Below are 8229 nucleotides of genomic sequence, written 5' to 3'. Positions count from 1 at the left end.
TAGCATTTGTTGAAGAGCTGGTTTGGTGCTGCTGAATTCTATAAGCTTTTGCTTGTCTGTAAAGCTTTTGATTTCTCCTTCATATTTGAATGAGATCCTTGCTGGATGCAGTAATCTGAGTTGTAGGTTTTTTTCTTTCATCAATTTAAGTATGACCTGCCATTCCCTTCTGGCTTGAAGAGTTTCTATTGAAAGATCAACTGTTATCCTTATTGGAATACCCATGTGTGTTATTTGTCATTTTTCCCTTGCTGCTTTTAATATTTGTTCTTTGTGTTTGATCTTCATTAATTTGATTAACATGTGTCTTGGGGTGTTTCACCTTGGGTTTATCCTGTTGGGACTCTCTGGGTTTCTTGGATTTGGGTGGCTATCTCCTTCCCCATTTTAGGGGCGTTTTCAACTATTATCTCCTCAAGTGTTTTCTCATGGCCTTTCTTTTTGTCTTCTTATTCTGGGACTCCTATGATTCGAATCTTGGGGTGTTTAATATTGTCCCAGAGGTCTCTGAGGTTGCCCTCATTTCTTTTCATTCTTTTTTCCTCTCTGCTTCATTTATTTCCACCATTCTGTCTCCCACCTCGCTTATCCTATCTTCTGCCTCAGTTATTCTACTGTTGGTTCCATACAGAGTGTTTTTGATCTCAGCTATTGCATTATTCATTATTGACTGACTCTTTTTTATTTCTTCCAGGTCCTTGTTAAACCTTTCTTGCATCTTCTTAATTCTTGTCTCCAGACTGTTTATCTGTAACTCCATTTTGTTTTCAAGATTTTGGATCATCTTTACTATCATTATTCTGCCTTCTTTTACAGGCAGACTCCCTATCTCCTCCTGTTTTGTTTGTTTTGGTGGGCACTTATGTTCTTTTACCTGCTGAATATTTCTCTGCCTTTTCATCTTGTTTAGATTGCTGTGTTTGGGGTGGCCATACTTTCTGTATGCTGGAAGTTGTGGTTCTCTTTATTGTGGAGGTTCCTTCCTGTGGGTGGCATTGGATGAGAGGCTTGTCAAGGTTTCCTGGTTATGGAAGCTTGCATCAGTGTTCTGGTGGGTGGAACTGGATCTCTTCTCTCTGGAGTGCAATGAAGTGTCCCGTAGTGAGTTTTGAGGTGTCTATGGGTTTGGTGTGGTTTTCGACCACCTATATTTTAATGCTCAGGGTTATGTTCCTGCATTGTTGGAGAATTAGCGTGGTATGTCTTGCTCTGAAACTTGTTGGCTCTTGGGTGGAGCTTGGTTTCAGTGTAGGTATGGAGGCTTTTGGATGAGCTCTTTTCGATTAAAGTCCCCTGGAGTCAGGAGTTTTCTGGTGTTCTCAAGTTTTGGATTTAAGCCTCCTGCCTCTGGCTTTCAGTCTTATTCTTACAGTAACCTCAAGACTTCTCCATCCATACAGCACTGATGATAAAACATCTAGGTTAATGGTGAAAAAGTTCTCCACAGTGAGGGACACCCAGAGAGGTTCACAGAGTTACATGGAGAAGAGAAGAGGGAGGAGGGAGATAGAGATGACCAGAAGGAGAAGAGGGGGAATAAAAAGGGGAGAGAGCAATATAGCCAGTAATCAATTCCCTATGGGCTCTCCACAGTCTGGAACACTCAGAGAGGTTCATGGAATTACACAGAGAAGAGAAGAGGGAGGAAGGAAATAGAGGTGACCAGGAGGACAAGAAGGGAAGTCAAAAGGAGAGAGACAGATTTAGCTAGTAATCAGTTCCCTAAGTGTTCTTAGGGAGCACCCAAAGAGATTCACAGAGTTGGGTAGTGAAGAGAAGGGTGAGGGAGGAGATAGAGGTCACCTGGGGGAGAAAAAGGAGAGTCAAAAGGGAGAGAGCAATCAAGCCAGTAATCACATCCCTCAGTAAAAATGGGTACTGAAGATTGGAGTCTTAAAGGTACAAAATTGATAACAAATACCAAAAAGAAAAGATAAAAAATCTGGACATTAGACTCTCAAAAATACAATATTAAAAAAAAAAATCACAAAAATTATAAAAAATATATATATGAAATTTGCTTTAGAAAGTAGGGTCTTTTTTGGCAAGCTAATAGTAGGTTATAAAAATGAAAATTAAAGAAGTAATAAAGAACTTAAAAATTAAAAAATGATAATAGTAAAATATATCTAGGAATTTCTCTGGAGCTGTTGAAGGCAGAGTGGGGTCAGTTCAGTTTCAAATAGTTTCTTGTTCCATCTTATACTTCTCAAGGTCTATAGGCCCCTTCCAATGTAGTCAATGCTAACTATAGGGTTTTAATCTGTTGCACCTGTCACTTCCAGAGTGGTTCCCTCCTCTTTGTTTATTTTGGCTTCCTCTGTTTGCAAGTCTCTCCAGTGTCTAATTTCTGCCCTGACACAACGGGGCGAAGGTGGTCATTTATTTAGGCCCACTTGTTCAATTGTGCTGCAGGGAGGGATGAGCACTGCTAACAAATATCACTGGCGTGACTGGGGAGTGCTCACAGTGTCTGAGCCATGCTGGGTTTGCCCCCGCTCACAGCGTGTGTGGTTTCAAGGTCTACACTGCTCAGGCTCCAGGTTGCTCTGCGTGGGAACTGTCTAAAGCGGGCCCTGGGTCGTGTGCACTTCCCAGGTCTAAGTCACTCAGGTTCATGTTCTTGGATGCTCCACAAAGGCACAGACTCGGTTGGGCCTGCGTTTTGTGCCCTTCCCAGGTCCGAGCAGCTCAGGCAACTAGGTGCTTGGCAAGCACACTCTCCCAGGAGGACGGTGCATCTTATCACCTCCCCGGCCCCAGCCCCTTGGTTTCCTGGGTGCGCAGCAAGAGTGCCATCTCAGGTGTGTCGTGTGTCTCCTCTGGGGGGCTGATCTCTGACTGAGACCTTCCTGGCAGATGTCAACTGTCCAATATCCCAGGAAGACTTGGTTAGCAACTAGGAGCCTGCTCACAATTTGGTGGAGGATGCTGTCTCTCCAGCAGAGATTGCCCCTCACCTTCTGGCTCTGGCTGTTGCCTGCCTGCCTCTCCGCCTTCAGCAGGAGGAGTGGCCAGTCTGCAGTCAGCTAGCTCTTCTCTGGTATTTGCTCAATCCTTTGTTCTGTGAGCGGGCCAGGCTGTGCCTTAGTGCTTTTCATGGAAAAGTTCTTTCTCTCTCTCTTTTTTTCCCCTCTCCCTGGCTATCCCACAGTTTGGGTTGCTGTCTCACGTTAGCTCCCTCAGATTGTCCTCAGGACTTTCAGGTCTGGTCCTTACCCTAAGCGTGCAGCCAGCATCTCCCTGTTCAGCCCCCGCTCGCTGTCGGTGGACGCGAGTGTCTGGGTTACTTCTCCACTGCGAGTTGAGGTTAGGTGCATAATCTGTGGGTTTTTGTTTTGATTTATTCCTCCTTGTTATGTGGCCCTCTGAGATTCCAAAACTCCCCACAGACCCGCCAGTGAGAGGGTTTCCTGGCATTTGGAAACTTCTCCTTCGCAACCCCCTCCCCGGGGCAGGTCTCCATTCCTAACTCTTTTGTCTCTCTTTTTATCTTTTGTATTTTGTCCTAACTCCTTTTGGAGAGAACGGGCTGCCTTTCTGGGGGCCTGGTGTCCTCTGCCAGCATTCAGAAATTGTTTTGTGGAATTTGCTCAGCGTTCAAATGGTCTTTCAATGAATTTGTGGGGGAGAAAGTGGTCTCCCCATCCTATTCCTCCACCATCTTTGACCTGGCTCTGAGCTAACTTTAAAATGGATAGTAACAGGTGAATTTAATTCAGATGACCATTATACCTACTACTGTGGGCAAGCATCCCATAGAAGAAGCAGAGTATCCCTCATAATCAACAAGAGTCTGAAATGCAGTAACTGGTTATGCATTGATGATCCTGTGTGTGATGCAACTTATCTTGCTATTCACATTGTCTGCACTGTTCATGGAACCCAAGGTAGACAAGGTGCAAGCAGGGAAGGTGGAAGAAAAATGGAAGAGCCATAGGAAGTGCAGACATGTTTATCCCCTCCTGGCTGGTGCAGCAGCTGCAGCAGCAGCCATAGCGTAACCTAATATAACACATCCTCCCCTGGCTGTCACAGCAGCCATTAACAGTTTCCTCTCCTTGCTGATGCAGCAGCTGTAGCAGTAGGCACACTGCATTCTCTCCTCTAGTGGCTGACCCAATGGACACAGCACTGATGCAGCAGTAAACGCCACCACTTTCTGGGTGGAACTCACATATCCCTGCAGCACAAAGTAGCCCATGACCAAGAAAGTATCTCATGATGCACACACACAGTGCTATAAGTGATCTCAGTTGTTACATAATCATTATTTACAAAACATGGGGTGAGAAAGCCTGATCTTGACTAATTGGTCTCTCCCCACTGGGAACACTTTTTGAGAGTGTTAAAATGATCCCGATTTGTTTCCAAGGTAAACCATTCAACATCATAGTAATCCAAGTCTATTCCCCAAGCACTGGTGTCAGAGAAACTGAAGTTGATCAGTTCTATGATGACCTACAAGACCTTCTAGAACTAACACCAAAAAAAAAAAAAAAAAAAAGAGGTCCTATACATCGTAGGGGATTGGAATGCTAAAGTAGGAAGTCAAGAGATACCTGGAATAACAGACAAGTTTCACCTTGCAAAATGAAGCAAGACAAAGGCTAACAGAATTCTGCTAAGAGAATGCAATGGTCATAGCAAACGCCCTTTTTCAACAACAGAAGACTTTATACCTGGACATCATCAAAAGGTCAACACATAAATCAGATTGATTACATTCTTTGTAGCTGAAGATAAAGAAGCTATATACAGTCAGCAAGCATAAGACCTGGAGTTAACTTACTCAGACCATTTTGCTTTATAGGAAAACTCAGGCTTAAGCTGAAGAAAGTAGAGAAAAACCACTAAACCATTCAGGGATGACCTAAATCAAATCCCTTATGATTATACAGTTGAAGCAAGAGATTCAAGGGATTAGAACTGATAGACAGAGTGCCTGAAGAACTATGAACAGAACTACGAGCATAACATTGTACAGGAGGTGATAATCAAAACCACCCCCAAGAAAAAGAAATGCAAGAAGGCAAAATGATTGTCTGGGGAGGCCTTACAAATAGTTGAGAAAAGAAGAGAAGTGAAAGGCAAATGAAAAGGGGAAAGATACACCCAACTGAATGCAGAATTCCAGAGAGTAGCAAGGAGAGATAAAAAAGCTTCCTCAGTGATCAGTGCAAAGAAATCGAGGAGAACAATAGAATGGGAAAGACTAGAAATTTCTTCAAGAAAATTGGAGATACTGAAGGAACATTTCATGCAAAGATGGGCACAATAAAGGACAGAAGCGGCAAGGAACTAACAGAATCAGATGAAATCAAGAAGAGGTGTAAGACGCCAGTCAGGATGGCTGCTGTCCAAAAGTCTACAAGCAATAAATGCTGGAGAGGGTGTGGAGAAAAGGGAACCCTCTTACACTGTTGGTGGGAATGCAAACTAGTACAGCCGCTATGGAAAACAGTGTGGAGATTTCTTAAAAAACTGGAAATAGAACTGCCATATGACCCAGCAATCCCACTTCTGGGCATACACACTGAGGAAACCAGATCTGAAAGAGACACGTGCATCCCAATGTTCATCGCAGCACTGTTTATAATAGCCAGGACATGGAAGCAACCTAGATGCCCATCAGCAGATGAATGGATAAGGAAGCTGTGGTACATATACACCATGGAATATTACTCAGCCATTAAAAAGAATTCATTTGAATCAGTCCTAATGAGATGGATGAAACTGGAGCCCCTTATACAGAGTGAAGTAAGCCAGAAAGATAAAGAACATTACAAAATACTAACACATATATATGGAATTTAGAAAGATGGTAAAGAAAACCCTATATGCAAAACAGAAAAAGAGGCACAGAAATACAGAACAGACTTTTGAACTCTGTGGGAGAAGGTGAGGGTGGGATATTTCAAAAGAACAGCATGTATACTATCTATGGTGAAGTGGATCACCAGCCCAGGTGGGATGCATGAGACAAGTGCTCGGGCCTGGTGCACTGGGAAGACCCAGAGGAGTTGGGTGGAGAGGGAGGTGGGAGGGGGCATCGGGATGGGGAATACGTGTAAATCCATGGCTGATTCATGTCAATGTATGACAAAACCCACTGAAATGTTGTGAAGTAATTAGCCTCCAACTAATAAAAAAAAAAAAAAAATAAGAAAAAAAAAAAAAAAAAAAAGAAGAGGTGTAAGAATGCACAGAAGAACTACATACAAAAAAAAAAAAAAAAAAGATCTTAATAACCTGGATAACCACGATGGTGTGGTCACTAAATTAGAGCCAGACATCCTGGAATGTGAAGTCAAGTGTGCCTTAGGAAGTATCCCTATGAACAAAGCTAGTGGAGGTGATGGAATTCCAGCTGAGTTGTTTAAAATCCTAAAAGATGATGCTATTTAAGTGTTTCATTCAATATACCAGCAAATTTGGAAAATTCAGCAGTGGCTTCAGGACTGGAAAAGGTGTTTTCATTCCAATCTTGAATAAAGTCAATGCCAAATAATGCTCAATCTACTGTGCTATTGCACTCATTTCACATCCCAACAAGATTATGCTGAAAATCCTTCAAGCTAGGCTTCAGAAGTACCTGAACTGAGAACTTCCAGATATACAAACTGGATTTAGAAAAGGCAGAGGAACCAGAGATAAAATTGCCAACATCTGTTGGATCATAGAAAAAGAAGGGAATTCCACAAAAACCATCTACTTCTGCTTTATTGACTGTGGTAAAGCCTTTGACTATATGGATCACAACAAATGGTAGAATACCAGACCACCTTACCTGGCTACGAGAAGCTGGTATATAGGACACGAAGCAACAGTTAGAATCAGACATAGAACAATGGACTGGTTCAAAATTGGGTAAGTGATGAATATGACATTATATCCCATTACTTCTTGGCAAATAGATGAGAAAAAGCGGAAACAGTGACAGATTTTATTTTCTTGGATACAAGAATCACTATGGATGGTGACTGCAGCAGTGAAATTAAAAAATGCTTGCACCTTAGAGGAAATGCTATGACAAACCTAGACAGTGTATTAAAAAGCAGAGACATCACTTTGCTGATAAAGATCAGTTCAGTTCAGTTCAGTTTAGTAGTTCTGTCATGTTTGACTGTCTGTGACCCCATGGACTGCAGCATGCCAGGCTTCCCTATCCATCACCAACTCCCAGAGCTTGCTCAAACTCATGTGCATCAAGTTGGTGATGCCATCCAACCATCTCATCCTCTGTCGGCCCCTTCTCTTCCCACCTTCAATCTTTCCCAGCATCAGTGTCTTTTCCAATGAGTCAGTTCTTCCCATCAGGTGGCCAAAGTATTGGAGTTTCAGCCTTAGCATCAGTCCTTCCGATGAACATTCAGGATTGATTTCCTTTAGGATTGACTGGTTTGATCCCTTTGCAGTCCAAGGGACTCTCAAGAGTCTTCTCCAGCACCACAGCTTGAAAACATCAATTCTTCAGTGCTCAGCTTTCTTTATGGTCCAACTCTCACATCCATACATGACTACCGGAAAAACCATAGCCTTGACTAGACAGACCTTTGTTGGCAAAGTAATGTCTCTGCTTTTTAATATATCATCTAGGCTGGTCTGGATTGGAAAAGGTCAGTCTTCATTCCAACCCCAAAGAAAGCCAATGCCAAAGAATGCTCAAACTACCAAACAATTGCACTCATCTCACATGCTAGTAAAGTAATGCTAAAAATTCTCCAAGCCAGGCTTCAGCAATATGTGAACCGAGAACTTCCAGATGTTCAAGCTGGATTTAGAAAAGGCAGAGGAGCCAGAGATCAAATTGCCAACATCCGCTGAATCATCAAAAAAGCAGGAGAGTTCCAGAAAAACATCTATTTCTGCTTTATTGACTATGACAAAGCCTTTGACAGGGTGGATCACAATAAACTGTGGAAAATTCTGAAAGAGGTTGGAATACCTGAACACCTGATCTGCTTCTTGAGAAATCTGTATGCAGGTCAGGAAGCAACAGCTAGAACTGGACATGGAACAACAGACTGGTTCCATATAGGAAAAGGAGTATGTCAAGGCTGTATATTGTCACCCTGCTTATTTAACTTATATGCAGAGGAAATCATGAGAAACGCTGAGCTGGATGAAGCACAAGCTAGAATCCAGATTGCCGGGAGAAATATCAATAACCTCAGATATGCAGATGACACCACCCTTATGGCAGAAAGTGAAGAACTTAAGAGCCTC

Source organism: Dama dama, chromosome 9, assembly GCF_033118175.1.
Source record: "Dama dama isolate Ldn47 chromosome 9, ASM3311817v1, whole genome shotgun sequence".
Taxonomy (NCBI): Eukaryota; Metazoa; Chordata; class Mammalia; order Artiodactyla; family Cervidae; genus Dama; species Dama dama.
The sequence above is the reverse complement of the archived record's forward strand: the minus strand, read 5'-3'. Positions refer to the sequence as shown.